Raw genomic sequence first — 20,848 nt, 5'->3', positions numbered from 1 at the left:
CTAAGAAATATCCCACTTAATGCTTTTGGCTTAACTTAACGAACACAAGTTGATTTTTAAGTTTATTTTTACCACAAAGCAAGATTCACACATAAGATGTGTTTATCCAAAAGCGGCAGAAGCTGACGAGCCTGGGCGCCTGTGCTCAAATCTCGTTACACTGTCCTCCGCTTTTCGCGCGCACGCCGAAAAAAAAAAAAAAAAAAACGCGCGCGCGCGCAATTGCGGTTGCGCCGCCTACGCCCTGGCTACTTCCGGCGCCTCGAGCTTGTCCGACCCCGAGCTCCGCCTCATCCATGCACGCCCGAACGCGACGTCCGCGACCGCGATCCTCCTCCCTGAGGGTCACGCTGTCTTTGTCGAGCGCGTAGGTGTGCGTGCAGCAGCCTGATAATCAAACACATGGCACCAGCACAAAAATCGAAAAATTTCTGCCGAGGCAAAATTGAAAAAAACTCGACTCACCTATAATATTCTGCAAAACAGTTTCGCACTCATACAGCGCAAATGCCAGTGAGAGAGGCGCTGCTCCACAATTATTGAATGGACGCGCACGCCGAAAGACTCACCCGAGAAAAGAGAGGGTGTGGGCGTTCTCGTAGCGGCGCTATGCGGCGCAGCACGAAAGGCGCCGTCACAGCCGCGCTCACGGCAAGAAAAAAATAACACAAGACCCTGGCGGTCTCAGCTGTCGAGTCGCCTCTCGTGGACAGCGAACTACGACTCATTTACTTCAGAAGTTGATCGCACATTAAAACAGAGATCACGACAAGGTCACTCTTCAGCGTGCTCGTCGGTGTCACGGAACTCCAAACGGCGCCGTACACGCCCAGCTCTTGCAATGCGCACTGCGGAAAGAGTTCTTTGGCCCTGGCGGCGAGCTGCCTCCCAAAGCAGTTCCTGTGGCACGATCTCTGGCCTGTTGTTCCGATCAGGGGTTACAGCGATGCGCATGTCGTGGCGATTAATGAGGTCATGGACGTTGTCTTCTGCCTGCAATTCCTGTTCCATGGGTCTGGCGAGGTGGTTCTCAAGTTCCTGTGGTTGGTATTCGTTCTCCATCGCAGTTCCAATTAAGTGAGGGTACAATGACGCCTGGAGAAGTGGCTGCGGACCGCCGCTTCTGCCCTCCGTTGTATGCTTATGAGGCCTCATAATCCGTGCTTATGAGGCCTCGTAACAAGCTGACAGATATGCCGTCACTCCGTTTAAGGAACGGCACGTCACTCATCCAAACGGCTCCTTCGGTAAAAAGTTAAGTTGTTGTTTTTAATCAGATTTGAGTTGGAATGATTACGTCGAAATGGTGAACAAACTGTCAAAGGTTTTCGGTATTTTGTGCATGATGAAATACTTCAGGCCGAAACGTGTAAAGGAAATTTTGTATAACGCACTGTTTTCTTCTGCTGTAAATTAATGCTTTTTGGTGTCGGGTACTACATCTTTTAATAATATTAACCGCTTGTATTTCCTTCAAAAGAAAGTTGCTGGAAATGTTATGAATGCTCCTCGGCTAGGACACACCTAACCGATTTTCAATGAACTTCCAATTATCCGCTTTCCGCAGCAGTACGACACTTTACTGCTACGGTGGTTTAAAGTCAGTGTTGATAAAAAACAATAGCCCTATGGGTAAGCTCTCAGGATTAGAATGCAAAGAGTCAAAGTACTCTACACGATCTACATTCATATGGTTTGTACTTAGGATATGAACAAATTATAATTATCATATACTGAGATACACTCTCCAGCATCAACTGAACAAGAACCCCGAATTGATGTATAGCTAATGAAAAAATCTGTTATGTTTGTGTTGTTTTTCTCTGAAAGTGCTATCATGTTGTGTAACACTGCAATGCCTCTGTAGGGTTCAGGAGAGAAAGGTGCCGGGCTAGTTGGTGAAGCATGTTAATAGAATTCAGCACAAAAAAAATGGACAAGGGACGAAGTAAGGGACACAGACGTTCACGAGGGTACGTCGACCTCGCCAGGCCTCCTCACTGGCTTTTTGTCGGCGCCCCCAACATCGTTGTGATGTTTAATAAACATGATTCTCATTCTGACCAGAGCGGTGCAAACTACCTTTACGGTTGATTCCTCTGCACAGTGCTGCTCTCAGCGGCTCTTTGACGCCATGGCGACAAGCTGCTTCATGCACAGTCGCGGACAGAATAATATGGACTATGCTTCAGCGTTCAAACTCTTCTGCCGTGTAGCGAAATGAAAACAGTGCTGTTTGGTGCCTTTTTCTGCAAGGGCAAAAGTAAAGGTTACTTGCATATACATGTAACATCCATTGCGTTTCGCTAGGTAGCGCGTTGAAAGACCTTGACCGCCGAAGCGTGGTCCATATTCTTCTGTCCGCGACTGTACATACCCGCTGCCGCTGCACGTCGACGGGAGAATAGCGCTAGCCTTCAGCGGTTGCCCCGCGTTGTTCCCCGAGGTGGGCGGTTGCCGGAAGCCCTGCATCGCGACCAAATGTCCAGACCTGGTTTACCACGCAGTGAACATGTGGGCCTCGCTATATCGCCGACGTAACTCGACAGTGGGCAGCGTAGGGCGCAGGCAGTAAAGGCCGTCCTATTACTACCCAGAGGTGTCACTGCTGGTTCATGGGCGCGGCTGCACGTGGGAGGGGCAGGCGGGCAAGCATTCAGCTCGCCAGCATCATTCGGCTTCCAGCTGGCTGCGCGTGGAATGTGACCCGCTGGCGCCCTGCCGCATAAACATAGCGTTGCTCGCGCTGAACATTCACCTTTTCTCCCGTACACCACTCTTGGCGCGACAGAGCGCGCCTGAAAGAAGGCGCCGTGCCGAGGCGGCCGGCTTCCTCTTTCGCCCGTCACAACTCCGCAGGGAGAGTTCATTCGCACTTATGTAAAGAACAATGTCAAGGCCTAAAGCCGGTCGGCTCCTTCTCCACGACCCTATGTATGCTGCGAGAGCTGTGGGTGAAAGAGAAATCGAGTCGAATGTGCACGCTACGCCGGCGGATGATGGTGCCCTTCAAGGACGCCGGCGCAGCGCCGTATATCTTATTTCCTGACGCGTTGAATACGCTCCGGCGACGGGCGTCTAATGTTTGTTTCTCCTTTGTATGCTGCTTCCTCCGTTCGGATGTGATAGCAGACAGGCCCGCCTCTTATCTCTCTTTATTTTAGAGTTGTTAACCTTCTTCCGGATGACGGTATGCTTGGTAACACAAATTGACACATGCCTGATACGGTGTACAGCTTATTTTCATGCCGTTTTAGCCAGCTCCTCTCTGGACCTGGCATCCGACGGACGTTGATGTCACTCTTCTGTGCCAGCGCGCCTGACAGATGCTCCTCGCCTTACCTGCATAGCCTTCTTTCCTTCTGTAACTTTTCAAGTATGCGAAATAATACAATCCTTTGACATCCAGAAGAGGACGAAAAGTTTGACCCCTTTGCAAACGTGTGTATGCCGAGTGTGGAGATGAAATAGCGGCATAGTCAAACAGTTAGAGCTTGCATTAAGCTATGCGAAATTATGGCCTGGTTTCCACACTTCTCAGTTTGCCCCACGCCCGTGCTTCAGTACAGCGTGCACGGGCGCACGCCGCCGCGTCTAGACCGACCACTGCTCATCCAACCATGACCGAGGTCGCGTTAGAGGCCCCCTGAGGCGAGGGTGGCTTGACGGTGTTTGTCGCTATTCGCACAACATATCTGATGAAATTTTAGGCACGAAATGCGTTTAGCTCCCGTTGTCGGAGCACCGCGGGTGACGGGGCCCCAGAACGGAGGGAGAACGTGCTGCCACCGGGGCAGCATACGCGTCAACAAAGGCGACCTTTAATGCGAAAGCATTTCTAGGGTATGTCGGCGGGGTCGTGCCACCAAAGCGTGTCCGCAGCAGTTGTGACGTTCCCAGAAGAGGTAGCGTCAAACGAGTGGTTGTAATCGAAAGAGGAAACCGTGAGGATGATGCTGAAGAAGACATTATGTCAGTAAGATGATTAGTTAATTAATTAGAGACACAAATGTCGCTCTGACAGTAGGGAATTCATACGCATCACCATAATCAGAGGGAAAGAAAAACGTGTGTGGAAATTCGACAATTCATTCACCATATCAACCAAGAACGAATGATAATAATCAAAAAGAACTTGAAAAAAAGAATATTTAAAACCAAGAACAAAAACATGCCAACTTTAGCGGAATACAACAGCTCGCCACATTTAGCGGAATTTCAATGCAGTGGAATCAGAACAGAAAACGTGTGGATGAATTCGACTATTCATACGCATATTAACACAAAAGAATAATGATTAACAAAAACAATAACCGAAAGGCAATTTTAGAAAGCAGTAAAAAAAAAAAGAGAGGAGACGACTGCCGTGGAAGCGTCAGTGCTTTCGCATTCTCACAGTGCGGGTCGCCGCAGTGATATGCAACGTTTTTTGGCCCCGTGGTGGGCGAAGACAGCCCGTGGCGCGAAGCAGCCTCAGCTTTGTGCTGCTGCCCGAGTGTCGCATGGGCAGCCAAGCGAAAGAGATGTGCATGTTGCGTAATCCGCGCGCCGCTCGCGGGCAACTCGTCTCCAACACAGGCGTGTATGTTGAGGCAACCTATTAACCATGTCTCGTGCATGGTGTCATACTTCGGGCGGTGGATGGTAGTGGTACTGGACGTTGCATCCTGCGGCCCCAATGAAGCTGCGGTACGGTGGATTGGTTGGACGACACGAGAGTTCACCGTACAACGTGGTTCAGTCTGTAGTATGTGCTACAACGGTATTGCAGAGCATTTCATGTTTACGTCTACACTTGACCATGCCAGAGAGAGAGCGCATTTCTTGTCCAAGAAACGAGAATCCAATTCCGCTTTTCGTGTAAATTCCACGCGGACGGAGTGGGAGGTCTGCCCTCGGCTTCTCGTATCCTTAAATCCGCCCTTTCTCACAAGATGAGCGGTAGTGTAGCGGGGGGTTCTACATGCAATATGTGGTTACGCTTAAGTGCCCTATAACCACTCGAATGAGGACGGCCACTGTAGTTGTGTCAGCTCTGGCATATGGGGAACCCAGATGGCTTAATGTCTTTTGTGAGAGATACTCCGACTCTATGGGTAGGATTATATAAAATGAAACCCTTTTATTTAGTAGTCCAAGGCTGTGCTTACTAGCGGCGTCACAGCTGTAAATTGGTTTTTTATCTACATCCTGTTGCTGGGCAATTGATGATGACCGCAGCACTTTCCGAGGTTTGAAATGGGTTCGCAGTACAAAGTGTGAGCTGATCACCCTGTTTCTACTGCGCGATGTGAGTGCACGTTAAAGAACCCCAGGTGGTCGAAATTTCCGACCCCCTTAACTACGGCGCCCCTCATAACCTGAGCCGATTTGGGACGTTAAACCCCCATAAAACCAAACCAAACCATCATAAACGACATGAGTCTGACACAAGAAGTGTTACAGCACGATCTATCTTTTTCCGCTCACATCCCACGTCCTCTCTTTTGTACTCATGTTGCTGCTGTTTTTTTTTTCAGTGACCAAACGACTCGCGAAATGAATCGAAGAGGCAGGTTTCTCTCAGACGGACATGTTAGGGGACGCGCAAATCGACCTTTTTTCAGTATGCACCACATTCCTTTAGGCAAAGTACCACTTGAACCGACTCGTACTCTAGAGCTGATAAAAAAAAAAACTAAGCATACATGTGCTCTGCGAGGGTCACATTTTTCGCATTTCAGAGTAATCTAAGAAATAGCTCACTAAATGCTTTTGGCTTAACTTAACGAACAGAAGTTGATTTTGAAGTTTATTTTTACCACAGAGAAAAACTGATACATTAGATGTGATTAGTCAAAAGCGGCAGAAGCTGGAGAGCCTGGGCGCCTGTGCTCAGATCCCGCTACACTGTCCTCCGCTTTTCGCGCGCACATAAAAAAAAAAAAAACCCGGGCGCGCGCGATTGCGGTTCTGCCGCCTACACGACTGGCTGCTTTCCGGCGCCTCGCGTCTCGCACCCGCCGGCCCCGAACTCCGCCGCATCCATACACGCCTTAACCGACGCCCGCAACCGCGACCCTCCTTCCTCAGGGTCTCGCTGTCTGTCTCGAGCACGTACGTGTGCGTGCCGCAGCCTGATGGATGATCAAGCACGTGACACCAACACAAAAATCAGGAAATTTCTGCCGAGGCAGAAGTGAAAACAACGTGACTCACCTGCAGTATTCTACAAAAAGATTTCGCCCTCAAACCGCGCAAATGCCAGTGAGAGAGGAGCTGCTCCACAATTACTAGACGGATGCGCGCGCCGAAAAACTTACCCGAGAAAAGTGGAGACGGTGTGAGCGTTCTGGTAGCGGTGCTATGCGGTGCAGCACGAAAGGCGCCGTCACAGCCGCGCTCACGGCAAGAAATAACACAAGACCCTGGCGCTCTCAGCGGTCGAGTCACCTCTCGTGGACAGCGAACTACGACCCATTTACTTCACACGTTGATCGCTCATTAAAACAGCGATCGCTACAAGGTCACTCTTCAACGTGCTCGTCGGTGCCACGGAAGTCCAAACGGCGCCGTACACGATCAGCTCTTGCAATGCGCTCTGCAGACAGAGTTCTTTGGCCCTGGCGGCGAGCTTCCTTGCAAAACAGTACCTGAGGCACGATCTCTGGCCTGTTGTTCCGATCAGGGGTTACAGCGATGGGCATGTCGTGGCGATTGATGAGGTCATGGACGTTGTCTTCTGCCTGCACTTCCTGTTCCATGGGCCTGGCGGGGTGGTTCTCAAGTTCCTGTGGTTGATGTTCGTCCTCCATCGTAGTTACGAATAAGTGAGGATACGATGACGCCTGGAGAGGTGGCTGGGGACCGCCGCTTCTCTACTCCGGTTTATGCACGCTGCGAGAGCGCACGCTCGAAACAAAAGGAATGACGGAGGGCTTCGCTGATTCGCTGACAGGTAAAGGGGGGGAAGGGCGGCGGACGTATCAGCTTCGAGAACGGTCGCTATACAGAAAAGAGCCGTCACCTAGCGGGGGAAGGAGCGACTGCGTTTAGAGCACCGCACGGGCCGCCGAGGCATTGAGGTCTATGTAGGCCTGTACGTCACAGTTTTTTGAAGCCGCAAGTGAGGGCTGTACCATGCTAGTTGGTTCGTCGTCTCAGCAGCCTTGCGCACGCACCGATAGCGCCGCGAAAGTCAAGGTGAGCAGACGACTCGCGCCGTGACGCGACGCCGGCAGTTACGCTAGCGCCGGTAGGCTTGTACAACGTCTGCGTCGGTCGAGAACAAAGGCGCTGCAATGCCCACCTGTTACGTGCCTCAGTGTCAGTGGAGCACGCTGACAAGAGAGCTGGGCGTAAGCTTCCACACGTAAGTACATTGCATCTTGATTTTGTATTTCACTGACCAATGGCATGAAATGCATGCTCGCCGAACATATCGCACGGCACTGCGTAGCGTGGTATTCATTCCGCCCCGTCCTTATTCATGCTTTTTATCCGAGTGCTGTGAATACTAAGGGAGTAATTACTCATTGACATTCACCCGAGCGCAGCCTTACGGCTACAAAGGAAAGCTATACAGCTTTCTCAGAAACTTAGTAGTTAAAGAATACTGAGAAAGCTGTATAGCTTTCCTTTGTAGCCGTAAGGCTGCGCTCGGGTGGATGTCAATGGGTAATTACTCCCTTATTACAAATCTACTCCACCTTGGGGGATTCCCCTAAACATTTGATCAACACTGTTCCCACTTCGAGTTATTGATCAATTCGCTCTCGCCCTACCATAAGCTTGCCGTCCCGGTTAGCTCAATTGGTAGAGCGACTGCTCCGGTGAAGCGGTGGTCCCGGGTTCGATCCCCGGACCAGGACGAATTTTTCTTTAACTACGAAGCTTCTGAGAAAGCTGTATAGCTTTCCTTTGTAGCCGTAAGGCTGCGCTCGGGTGGATGTCAATGAGTAATTACTCCCTTATTACAAATCTACTCCACCTTGGGGGATTCCCCTAAACATTTGACCAATGCTGTGAATACAAGCGAATTTGCATGTGTTAAATTGCATTCAAACAGATCTCCCAAAGTTCCACGGCGAAGAAAGCCGTAGATGAGGCCATTAGTTCTCGTCAAAGTGACTGGGAACCATACGATTGGGCGTGTGTGTTTCAAAATATTTTCTGCGAAAGCGCTTTGACAGGACATTGATGCTTATAGTCGGCTTGCGCAGGGATGCCGTCCCTGCTCTTGCGGGAAACTGCATTTCGATAACTGGGCTAAAGTTTGGAAAGAAATGTTTTTTATTGGGAAGATGCGTAGCTTAATTACATGATTGCAATTTGCCATTTTTAGATAGTTGTCTAAGGTAAGGAAACAGTTAAGAATAAATGGCCTTAGACGTAACGTGTAGCACGGGTCAAGTACTTTCGTCGCATGCTGATCGCAGTTAAGGTAAGCGTCATTACACCTAAATTTACCGCGGTTTATTATTGAGAAACTTTTTAATGAGATTCTAATGACTAACAAAGGCTCATTGCCGTTGCGCACCCACTCATTTATCAACAAAATAAAAAAAGCTATGAAAAAATGAAAAGCCAACCCCTGCTATCTAATATTAATTTGGTCCATGACAAACTGGCTTCTGAGTTTGATGCATTCAGATTTGAGCACTGCTGAGTGCACTTTGGCACATCATTGCCATTTGTGCAGTCGTTATTTTTAGTGTGCAAATGAGTGGCATGTGTTGAGGCACTTAGCAGTTATGCTTGCCAGCGCGTTTTTTTTTATCTTAGCATACAGCGTCAACAAAATAATAAATAGTAGATTAGTATGCAGAGCACTGTTTCATTACAAGGATGTTTATCCACGAAGTTACTAATAGTTCCATGAAGCCTTGTCATACACTTAATATATTAGGGAGCGTGAGGCAAAAAAAAACATAAAGCACTGGTAAAAAGGTTTGGTCAGATATGGAAGGTCTGTATCATTCTTCACCCGTACGCATGCGATGCCACTCGGTGGTGTAGCCGGGTCAGCCTGGGCAATGTGAAGCCCCCTACCCTGCTCTACCTTGTCAAAATATCGTAGACCAGCTATATCAACAGTGCATTTCTCTCCTCTACATTCTCCAAGAAATGAACACACTGTAGGCCACGGCCTATTGGCTGTATTCCATTGAGAGTCTCAGATTGTTATATCTGTTGAATAACATACATCTTGTTAAATATACCAAGGCTGGTTTTCCGCTATAAGTACATGATGTGTCTCATTACTCAACTGCTTACATGCACCCCTTTTCCAGCATCAAGGAGATGGCACAGCTGCTGCTGCCATTGGCCAGCGAGAGGCCCTAGTCGGAGATGTCAACTCAAAATGGCGCTTCTCAAGCCTGTCCACTGCAAAAGGTATTTTATAACAGCGTCATGATGTGACTACTACACTTATTCGAAGTAGGAAAGTGACTCTTTTTGCGCTGCAGCAACTTACGAGCAGATTAATGTGTCTGCAAGGTATTAATTACCTAATGGAAACCAGCTCAGGGTAACTTTTGTTCGAACCGCCTTAACACACAAGTAATGTTTCACAGGGAAGCAAGAGCAGCTAGCAGCAGCAGTAAGCAGGTGCATGCAGCAACTGTAAGCAGCAGCAGCACAAACAAGAAACAGCAACCAGTTGCAGCAAGCAACAGGAGCAGTAAACAGCAGCAGGTAGCGGCGGCTGCAAGCAGGAACAGCAACCAGCAAATTTAAGAAGCAGCAGTTCGCAGAAAGCATGAGAGGAGGCTGCCGCAACAACCAGGAGCAGAAACACCAGTAGCAACAGTAAGCACTAGCAACAGCAAATTGCAGGAGTCCCAAACAGCAAGGGTAGCAAGTAGAAACAAGAAACAGAAGGAGGAAGTAGTAGCACAAAAAAGAAAAAAATACAGCAACTAGGAGCAGCTGGTGCAAGCAGCACGTCACAGCTGCAAGCATTAGCAACAAGGTGCAGGAGAAGTGATAGTAGCAAGGAGAAGGAACACCAGTACCATGCAGCAACAGGAAGCAGCTGTAGCGACAGCCAGTTGCAGCAGCACAAAGAGGCAGCAACAATCAGCTGCAGCAAGAAATAGGACCAGTGAATAGCAGCAGGAAGCAGCTGCAAGCAGGAACAGCAACCAGCAGCAGTAAGCACCAGAGATTGGCAAAAAGTCTGGTAGCAGGCTGCAGCAGCAACCTGGAGCAGCAGCAGCACTAGCAGTACCAGTAAGCAGTAACAACAGCAAACTGTAGGAGTCCCAAGCAGGAGGGGTAGAAAGCAGCAACAGGAAACAGAAGGGGCAAGTGGCCTCACAAAGAAGCAGCAGTGCCAGCAGCTCGAACAAGTAGCATGTTACAGCTCCAAGCATCAGCAATAAGCTGCAGCCGCAGTGATAGCAGCAAGGAGCAGCAACACAAGTACGAAGCAGCAACAGCAAGCAGCTGTAGCGACAGCCAGCTGCAGCAGCACAAATAAACAGGAGCAACCAGCTACAGCAAGCAAAAGGAGCAGAATATAGCAGCAGGAAGCGGCTGCAAGCAGGAGCAGCAACCACCAGCAGTAAGCAGCAGCAATTGGCAAAAAGTGTGATAGCAGGCTGCATCAGCATCTGGAGCAGCAGCACCAGCAGTAACAGTACGCAGGAGCATCAGCAAACCGTAGGAGTCCCAAGCAGCAGGGGTGGCAAGCAGCAACAGGAAACAACAGCAGCAAGTAGCAACACAAAGAACCAGCAGTGCCAGCAGGTGGAGCAAGCAGCATGTAACAACTGCAAGCATCAACAATAAACTGGAGCAGCAGTGATAGCAGCAAGGAGCAGCAACACCAATAGCATGCAGCAACCGCAAGCAGCCGTAGCAACAGCCAATTGCAGCAGCACAAACAAGAACCAGCAACCAGCTGCAGCAAGCAACCGAAGCAGTAAATAGCAGCAGGAAGCGGCATGAAGCAGGAACAGCAACCAGCAGGCGTAAGCAGCGGAAATGGCAAAAAGTGTGATAGCAGGATGCAGCAACAACCTGGAGCAGCAGCACGAGCAGTAACAGTAAGCAGTAGGAACCGCTAACTGTAGGAGTCTCAAGCAGCAGGGGTAGCAAGGAGCAACAGGAAACAACAGGAGCAAGCAGCAACACAAAGAACTAGCAGTGTCAGCAGCTGGAGCAAGCATCATGTCACAGCTGCAAGCATCAACAATAAGCTGCAGCAGCAGCGATAGCAGCAAGGAGCAACAACACCAGTACCATGCAGAAACAGCAGGCAGCAGTAGTGACAGCCAGCTGCAGCAGCACAAAGAAGCAGGAGCAACCAGCTACAGCAAGCAAAAGGAACAGTATATAGCAGCAGGAAGAGGCTGCAAGCAGGAACAAGAACCAGCAGCAGTGAGCAGCAGCAGTCGGCAAAAGGTGTGATAGCAGAATGCAGCAACAACCTGGAGCAGCAGCACAAGCAGTAACAGTAAGCAGTGGCAACAGAAAACTGTAGGAGTCCCAAGCAGCAATGGTAGCAAGCAGCAAAAGGAAACAGCACAAGCAAGTAGCAACACAAAGAACTAGCAGTCCCAGCAGCTGGAGCAAGCATGTCTCAGCTGCAGCAGCAGTGATAACAGCAAGGAGCAGAGCACCAGTACCATGCAGCAACAGCAAGCAGCAGTATCAACACCCAGCTGCAGCAGCACAACGAAGCAGAAGCAACCAGCTACAGCAAGCAACAGGACCAGTAAATACTAGCAAGAAGCGGCTGCAAGCAGGAACAGCAACCACCAGCAGTAAGCAGCAGCAGTTGGCAAAAAGTGTGATAGCAGGCTGCAGCAAAATCCTGAAGCAGCAGCACCAGCAGTAGCATAAGCAGTAGCAACAGAAAACAGTAAGAGTCCCAAGCAGCAGGGGTAGCAAGCAGCAACAGGACACAACAGGAGCAAGTAGCCTCACAAAGAAGCAGCAGTGCCAGCAGCTGGAACAAGCAGCATGTTAAAGCTGAAAGCATCAGCAATAAGCTGAAGCCGCAGTGATAGCAGCAAGGAGCATCAACACCAGTACCATGCAGCAACGGCAAGCAGCAGTGGCAACATCCAGCTGCAGCAGCACAAAGAAGCAGCAGCAACCAGCTACCACAAAGCAACAGGAGCAGTAAATAGCAGCAGGAAGCGGCTGCAAGCCGGAACAGCAACCAGCAGCAGTGAGCAGCAACAGTCGGCAAAAAGTGTGATAGTAGGATGCAGCAGTAACCTGGAGAAGCAGCACCAGCAGTAAATGTACGCATTAGCAACAGCAAACTGTAGGAGTCCCAAACAGCAACAGGAAACAACAGCAGCGAGTAGCAACACAAAGAACGAGCAGTGCCAGCAGCTGGAGGAAGCAGCATGTCACATCTGCAAGAATCAACAACAAGGTGCAGCAGCAGTGATAGCGACAAGAAGCATCAACACCAGTACCATGCACCAACAGGAGGCAGCAGTGGCAACAGCCAGTTGCAGCAGCACAAAGAAGCAGCAGCAACCAGCTGCAGCAAGCAACAGCAGCAGTAAACTGCAGGAGGAAGCGGCTCCAAGGAGGAACAGCAACAAGCAGCAGTAAGCATCAGCAATTAGCAAGAAGTGTGATAGCAGGATGCAGCAGCAACCTAGAGCTGCAGCACCAGCAATAACAGTAAGCAGTAGCAACAGCAAACTGTAGGAGTCCCAAGCAGCAGGGGTAGCAAGCAGCAACAGGAAGCGGGAAGAGCAAGTAGCAACTCAAAGAAGCAGCAGCGCCAGCAGCTTGGAGCAGCTGCAGCAACCAGCATGTCATAGGTGCAAGCATCAGCAATAAAAATTGCTCTGAATGGACAAATTTAGTGAAAAGCAAAGCGTCCCGGGCAGGTGTCTGGGGCACTGGGTACGTCAAGCTTTTCCCCCAGCCTGGTGCTCGGCTTTTCGGGGGTGAAATCCTTGAAGAAAGGATTCCGGACCGAACTGAAAGGATCTTTCTTTCTACTTCTTTTTCTGTTCTGGTGTACTCCTCTTTTTATTCCTTTTCATTCTTTTCGCTTGGCTTCTGTCTGCTTTTTCTAGGCTTCTTCTTTGTTCTTCTTTTCCTTATTTTTTGTACTGATTTTTCTTCTACCTGCTGGCTTGCCTTGGCTTGGTTCTTCCCTTGCGCATACGACAACTGCTATAACGTGCTCTGTTACTACCACTCGGGGCAGGGTCCTAGTAACGGCTCCCGTCATGAAATCGAGAAACGACTGTTGAGGCAAAAGTACAAACTGTGAGACCTGCTTAGCGCACCCGAGAAACGGTTTTTCACCGAAGGAACGTACAGCCAATGAGGCGAGGACAAGACTCCATAGTAACTGAACTCACTGAGTGACAGTGGGGGCTTGAGCCTTTGTGAGGTGACAGTACTGTAGCAAGTCCGAGTATTAATAAGGGAGTAATTACTCATTGGCATCCACCCGAGCGCAGCCATACGGCTACAAAGGAAAGCTATACAGCTTTCTCAGAAACTTCGCAGTTAAAGAAAAATTCGTCCTGGTCCGGGGTTCGAACCCAGGACCACCGCTTCACCGGAGCAGTCGCTCTACCAAGTGAACTAACCGGGACGGCAAGCTTATGGTAGGGCGAGAGCGAATTGATCAATAACTCGAAGTGGGAACTGTGTTGGTCAAATGTTTAGGGGAATCCTCCAAGGTGGAGTAGATTTGTAATAAGGGAGTAATTACTCATTGGCATCCACCCGAGCGCAGCCATACGGCTACAAAGGAAAGCTATACAGCTTTCTCAGACACTTCGCAGTTAAAGAAAAATGCGTCCTGGTCCGGGGTTCGAACCCAGGACCACCGCTTCACCGGAGCAGTCGCTCTACCAATTCAGCTAACCAGGACGGCAAGCTTATGGTAGGGCGAGAGCGAATTGATCAATAACTTGAAGTGAAACATTCGACCAACACAGTTCTCACTTCGAGTTATTGATCAATTCGCTCTCGCCCTACCATAAGCTTGCCGTCCCGGTTAGCTCAATTGGTAGAGCGACTGCTCCGGTGAAGCGGTGGTCCCGGGTTCGATCCCCGGACCAGGACGAATTTTTCTTTAACTACGAAGCTTCTGAGAAAGCTGTATAGCTTTCCTTTGTAGCCGTAAGGCTGCGCTCGGGTGGATGCCAATGAGTAATTACTCCCTTATTACAAATCTACTCCACCTTGGGGGATTCCCCTAAACATTTGACCAAGTCCGAGTATTGTTTCGATGCCGGGCTCTTTCGCAAATATTAACGCCGTAACACTAGCGGATGTAAGATGAAGTCTAGGTTATCTAAAACACAGCGCGAGAGGCTAACAGTTAAGGGGGCGGAGCGAGGTCCTGCGGTCTCATGGGGTGTACGGGTAGAGCAACTTGGGTCTCACAAACCCCATCGTCACTTCCGTCAAAGGGATCAGCCGCTTTGAGTGCTATCGCAGTGTCAACACATTATGGAATTAGGTGTCCCTGTGTTTCGCAAGCACGGAAAGTGTGAGGCTGACGCCGAGAATTCGTTTTTGCATTAATATTGTAACACTTCTTCTAACAACAAGGCAATGACGCAATACTATGGTTTAAAACATATTGAGTACTTATGATGGGGATTTATTTTAAGCAACTGTGTCACCGACCGGAGCCAAGGAAAGTTTACAGGGCGTAGCTGCCGTCTGAATTCTCGACAGACACCGTAACCGCGCCGTGAGGATAGGAGTTAAAACAAGAAAGAAGGAAAGAAAGAAAGAAAAGAAAAGAAACGAAGGAAGAAAGAAAGGAGGAAAGAAAGGGAGAAGGACAGAAAGAAAGAAGAGAAAGAAAGGAAGAAGAGAAATAAAGAAAGAGAGAATGGAAAGAAAGAGAGAAAGAGAGAAAGAAAGGAAGGCAGTAGGAAAGAAAGAAAGAAAGAAAGAAAGAAAGAAAGAAAGAAAGAAAGAAAGAAAGAAAGAAAGAAAGAAAGAAAGAAAGAAAGAAAGAAAGAAAGAAAGAAAGAAAGGAAGAAAGCAAGAAGGAAAGAAAGGAAGAAAGAAGGAAAGAAGAGAGCTCCAGAAGAGCGCTGGTTTTTTTGTGTTTCGTCTGGTGGAAACACGCCTGCCGCTCGCTCAGAGTATCACACGCGTCCTCCGGCTCAGCAACCGAGCTACCGAGAGAGAAAGGGTGTGCGTGCGTGCGCGTGGTAAGAGCCCCAGACTAGGCCCATTAGTAAAGATGCTTACTGTCTCCGCCTCGTCCGCTCGCAGCGAGACTCAATAATGCCTTTATTCGTTCAACATAACACATACGCGACACATGGGGGCAGCTCCCCCATGCACATACAGCTGCACAGCGGCACTACTTTCTTTTAAGGCGGAAGCCTTTAATGTCTCATCGTTGTAAGCAGCAGTTGTCGACAGAAATGTCACGCTTTACAATTGGTCGAAACGGTCGTGACGTCATAGTGCGCGAATTTCAAACGGGGCCAATTGTACTTTGGCTAGTAACCATGCTTCCTTCAGCGATTCCAAAATGGGTATCAATAATTTCGCTAAAGGGCGAATTACAAACACCTCCCTTAGAATCCTTAACGCAACCAAATTCTCACCAAATTATTCCGAATTGATATGGGTCCCAGCCCATTCGGGGAATCCGGGGAACGAGGCAGCCCACAATAAAGCCCGAGGTTTCGTCGACCGGGCAGTGGATGAGCCTGGCTCCCTGAATTTCACGAAGGACTCCATGATCACATATCATGATCTCACCAATCATTTTAAACTAGAGAGGAGAATTTTCCCCCCTCCAGACAAAAGACTTAGTAAAGAACAAGAGGTTACGTGGCGTCGTCTACAGACGAGATCGATACGCACCCCATCACTCCTCGCGCGCATTTATCCAGATCTTTACAACCCAAACTGCAAACACTGTGGCCAACGTGCTACCTACGATCACATCCTGTGGGACTGCAAAATAGAGCCACCTCCGGGTGATCTAGTTACAGCTCCTTCTCTCGAGCGGTGGGAGACCGTGCTGGCTAGCTCTGACCCCAGAACGCAAGTTTTGGCGGTGGAGTGGGCTGACAAAGTCGTCGAGGGCTATGTACTCTCGACCACTTAACGCGACCTCTTGCCAAGCTCTTCCCGGCGAATAAAATGTTTTACAATCTAGTAACCATGCAACCAATTGAAGGGATCGTATAGTGATGCGCCAGCTAAGTTGGACTGAGCTTAGTTAATTGCTTAATTACCCAATTAGCCGAATTAACTTTTCTAGTCAGGCCATATAAATAAATAAAACCGAGTAGGAAATTGGTCGAGCTCGGGAATCGAACCCCGGTCTTCGGCGTGCGAGCCGAGCATGCTATCCACTCCGCCATGCCAGCTCGATCGTTTGGAATGAACAAAGGCGCGCCTGTGAATACGGTGTCTTCGCTCACTCTCATCCTCCTCCCTTCCCTTCCGGCGAGGTTTCGGTGTCCACCGAGATATGAGAGACAGATACATTTCCTTTCCTCAAAAACCAATTTACCGACGTGCGAGGTGTAGAACCGAATGGGCGATGGCGTTCTATGGACTGCGTTGCAAGACGCTGTCGCGTTTCACTCTTAGAGGCGCAGCTTAACATCTTAACCACACATCAGTGACCACACTTTAGGTCAAGAAAGTGCAACCCCCTGAATTTTGACGCGTGTCCACCGAGATATGTGAGACAGTTACTGCGTAATTTCCTTTCCTCAATGCAATTTCCATTTTCTTCATTACGGGCCCTCTTTGTCTTCTTTCACTCCCACTTCCTCCCTTCCTCTACGGTGCGGTTCAGGTGTCCACCGAGATGACAGAGAATTACTGCGCCATTTCCTTTCCTCAAAAAGCGTTGCGTTCAAAGGGCAAGACATCGCGCCGAACGGGTGGTGGCGTTCCGTGGACTCCGTGGCAGCGCTACAACACGCTGTCGCGTTCCACTCCTGAAGGCGAAGCTTAAGCATCATTAATTAGCAGTTAATTACTATCCAGGCATTAATCAGTAATTAACCATTAATTAGTGATTTGTCATCACTTAGTAATTAGTACTCAATTATATGTGACGCCACCAGTGCCACAGAAGCAGCGAAGTGGTGCGGAAAACGCTTTCGCCTCTACGCACTTTAGACAGTCAAAGTGCCCCCTGAATTTTTTAAGCTGTTCTTGATTTCATCTGTTTACGAGCCTGCAAACCATAACCTGGTTTTGAGGCTCTCGTTTTAAAAGGCTTCAAGAAGCGAAAGAGGTTTAGGATCCGCCGGCTTCATAATCCAGGAGAGAAGGACGGGCTTGAAGCCGGAAACTGTTGAAACCTATACTCTTTCACGAATTTTTATTTGTTTTTATCTAGTACCATTAACCAGCGATCTGCCCCACAGATGAAAACGGGTGGCAAAAACAGCGTACAAATTATGCGCAGGTTTACGAGGTTGGGAATTACGAAGGCATCGCATATAAAGTGGTATTTGTTACCTGTCAAGCAGCGAACGTTATTAATGAGATGAAGCCCTACTATAGGTTGAATTGCAGCGTCCCTATATTAAATACTATTCTCCGGAACACGTTTGATGAAGTCCTTCTCGCCCAACAGCTTCCTGACTTGCGTGAACATCTGCTGAAAGTAAAGACTGTTGCGAAATTCTTTTCACAAAGAGGGCTTGCTAGTCGGCTACCCAGGGAGTCTGCCAGGAAATGAACAGCAGATGGAACTAGGGGCATGAGGTGATAAAGTCGCCTTCGAAACAGTACGACGCCATAGAAAAACTTTTGGATGACTGAGGGGACGAACTGATGGAGCCGTTCTAGGAGGCCAGCGACATACTTAGGTGGGGGGGGACAACAAAGTAGCGGCTTTGCTTCTGGTATTCACGTACTTCACAAAACTCAGAAATATCTTGGGACTATTTCTTTCTATAGACAACTCAGCTATCTCCGAATTGAAATCTATAGACACTAGAGTTTCTTGACGCTAAGATGCCAGTGGATGAACTTCACAAATGTGCGGCGTTTCTGTGGCCACCCTTACGCATACTGCGCACGCTCAGTGAAAACGAGCGAGGAACAATTTAAGCTACAGTCCGGAAAGTGCTGCTTTAGCCGCGTCCATCTTTCTCTGAGGAGGAAAACAGCGACGATGAACTTATCAGTGAAAATCCGGCTAAACACAGCCTGCTTTTCGATGAATTCGAGGACTGGCACCACTGAGCCACAAGAAGTGTTGATCATATAGAAACATATATTCACTCCGCTGACTCATGTGAAAGCACTCTGAGGACTTGCTGCAGTGGTCGAAAAGTCATCAGATCCGAAATCCTGGACTTTTTTTTTTTTGTACGGAAAGTCCTATGCTTTCCAACCACGACTTCAAGAAGCGAAAGACGTTTAGGATCCGCCGGCTTCATAATCCAGGAGAGAAGGACGGGCTTGAAGCCGGAAACTGTTGAAACCTATACTCTTTCTGCACAAGAATTGATATGTAGTCTTCGCGCACGCACAAATACTTCGGCTAGCGATCAGTAGAACAGGAAAATTTCTAATGTCCAACAGAGAGAGGTTAGCTACAGGGCGCCCCGCCTACACGGCGGTCGAAAGGTCTTGGCTCTCGGCGGCGGTTTCGGACAGTCGGACGAGTTGTAGCTGAGTCTCCAGGTCGGAGCTCAGTACTGAGGCCTCCCATTGGTCTTTCGACTTTATGTGTTGTCCTTCTCGGGGGGCCCGAGGACATTCCCATAGTATGTGGTCCAAGGTGGACCTATGTTCGCAGTTTGCGAATTTTTCTGAAAATTGCCCTCGGGACATGACTCCAGAGGGCCGGGTTTAGAAATGTGTAAGTTTGTTAGCGGCGCAAGTCGATGGCTTGGTATCTGGTTAAGAATCTATTCGCTGAAGGAAGTATAACTCTCTGCAAACGATAGTGCTGTGTAATTTCTTGTATCCCACCATGCGATCCCTGTCTATGAAGAACCTCGCTCGGTCCAGCCCTGAAGGAAAAGCCTCCGGCGCACTCGTGGGCCATGTCTTTACCAGGCAGGGATGCATGCAGTGGTGTCCAGACTAGCGCAATTTTTTGGCGCATTACACAACGGCTTACGATTGCATTCGGGAGGAGCCCGACCCTTGCTGAAATTTAGTACGGCAACTTTGGAGTCACTGGGGACATGCCTCGCTTTTGTGCCTACACAAGCCAGTGCTACGGTGGCTTTCTCTGCAGTCTCTGGATTACCCGAGCGTGTACAGGCACTTCTTTTTGGAGTTGTTTATTCTTGATGACCGCGAGGGCCATCGTGTGCTTACCATACTCAGCGGCATCCATGTAGACCACGTCATCGTGTTTGCAGGAGCGGAAGGGTTTCTCAAGCGCTTCTGCCCGTTTGGCCCGGCGCACTGAGTGATCAGTATAGGATGCATATTCCTGGGTAATGGTGGTACGATTCTATTGTTCTGAATTTCTTCGAGCATGTCGACTTGGGCGGTTGTCCTGCTGTCTCGCGTCAGATGGAGTTTGTCTAACATGGCCCTGACGCTTGTGGTCCCCGCTAAGCGTTTTAAAGCGGCAGAAAACAAAAAGATAGATGGCATTATCAGGTGTGCACGAAGAAAGCTCTAGGGTTGCCAATCCGTACATTCACTCACCGCCTCCAAGAGCTAAGCATGCACGATACCCTAGAAAAAATAACGGAAGCAGTAAGAGCGTCCCAAATCGCGCTCGAATCTGACTCGTCTGCCGACGCGTCGGCTAGAACGTTTGCGCTGACCATTTCCCAAATTCCCTCACCCCCGACGCACTCGACCGCGATAATTTCTCCGTAGTTCTCATGTCTCTCCAGCGTGTAGAGCTACGTGCAGCATTCCGCGCGACACGCAGGCTGTCGAGGCGGAAGTGACAACGACAGACCAAGCATTATCCAGAAACTGTTTTATACCTAACAAGCAGAAAAGAAAGCGAGACGATCAATACTCTATCCATTTGATGAAAGGACACGCTGGTAGGGAAACTTACGCGAGGAAAAGGGTATCCGCTCTCTCGCATGGGTGCAATGCGGTGCTCACCTAAGGCGCCGTCACTGCTGCGCGCAGCAAGAATCAACACAAAAAACTGAGGGGTCTTTGCGGTAGAGTCGTCTGTAGTTGAGAGCGAGCAAGGACAACCCGTTTACTCGTTACAGCGAGGTTGAAACGAACTTTCACTGTTTCAAGTCTTCGTCAGCGTCAAGAAAATCCAGACGGCGCCGTACACGCCGAACTCCGTCAGTTGGCTCTGGAGAAATGTCCTCTTGTGCCCGGGGTCGAGCTGGAAGGTCATCACCATGCCCGTGGGGTTCCTCGATGTCAGAGAACTGCAGACGACGCCGGACGGGCCCAGCTGCCTTGATCCGCTCACGAGAAAGATCGTCTTGTTCCCTTTGACGGGCCCTCTGCCAGATCAGTAACTGTGGAATCCGGTCTACCACGTTGTTGTCAGGGATAACGTCGTCGTGACGCTCCACCGGTTTCTCTGCGTGCGCCATTACCTGCTGCCGGCCAGCGCGACGCCTTTCGACACGTCTGCGTGCACTGCGGTCCTTTGCCGAGAGCGCACCACGGACAAAGACACAGGGAGGAACGAGAAGGGGCGACGCTTTGGAGGCGCGCGAATGCCAGCGACATCGCTGCAGCCATTTTTTATTTCTTTTATTTTGCTGTTGATGGCGGCATAGGCACTCCTTGCCGGAACGGGTACGCTGGCCGGGAAAAAAAGAAACAATTAAGAAAGGTAAGTGAAAAAGGTAGCGACTCTTCGGCGCTGCGCGGACGCGTGTGACTTCGCGACCGTCTTTTTTTATTTGTTTTCTTTTGCTGTTGGCGGCAGTATTAGCCTCCTGTTTGTTACGGGCGGTTG

General features: G+C 49.4%; 1 long non-coding RNA gene across 2 annotated transcripts in view; it reads left to right on the top strand.

The window, feature by feature from the left end:
• Positions 1 to 12,240, top strand: part of LOC149371295 (uncharacterized) — a 64,372-nt gene extending 52,132 nt beyond the window's left edge. Inside the window, exons 1-3 of one of the 2 annotated variants that reach the window (XR_016291937.1) lie at positions 7,082 to 7,351; positions 9,273 to 9,375; positions 9,558 to 12,240. This is a non-coding gene — a long non-coding RNA (uncharacterized LOC149371295). Of the gene's footprint in view, positions 1 to 7,081; positions 7,352 to 9,272; positions 9,376 to 9,557 lie in introns of those variants that run through there. The other variant, XR_016291936.1, reaches the window with a different exon arrangement.
• Positions 12,241 to 20,848: the final 8,608 nt, after the last annotated feature.

The sequence above is a fragment of the Amblyomma mixtum genome, chromosome 1, assembly GCF_055824585.1.
Source record: "Amblyomma mixtum isolate Tamu chromosome 1, ASM5582458v1, whole genome shotgun sequence".
NCBI classification, from domain to species: domain Eukaryota; kingdom Metazoa; phylum Arthropoda; class Arachnida; order Ixodida; family Ixodidae; genus Amblyomma; species Amblyomma mixtum.
Note: the sequence above shows the minus strand (reverse complement) of the source record. Positions and strands in the feature narration are given on the sequence as shown.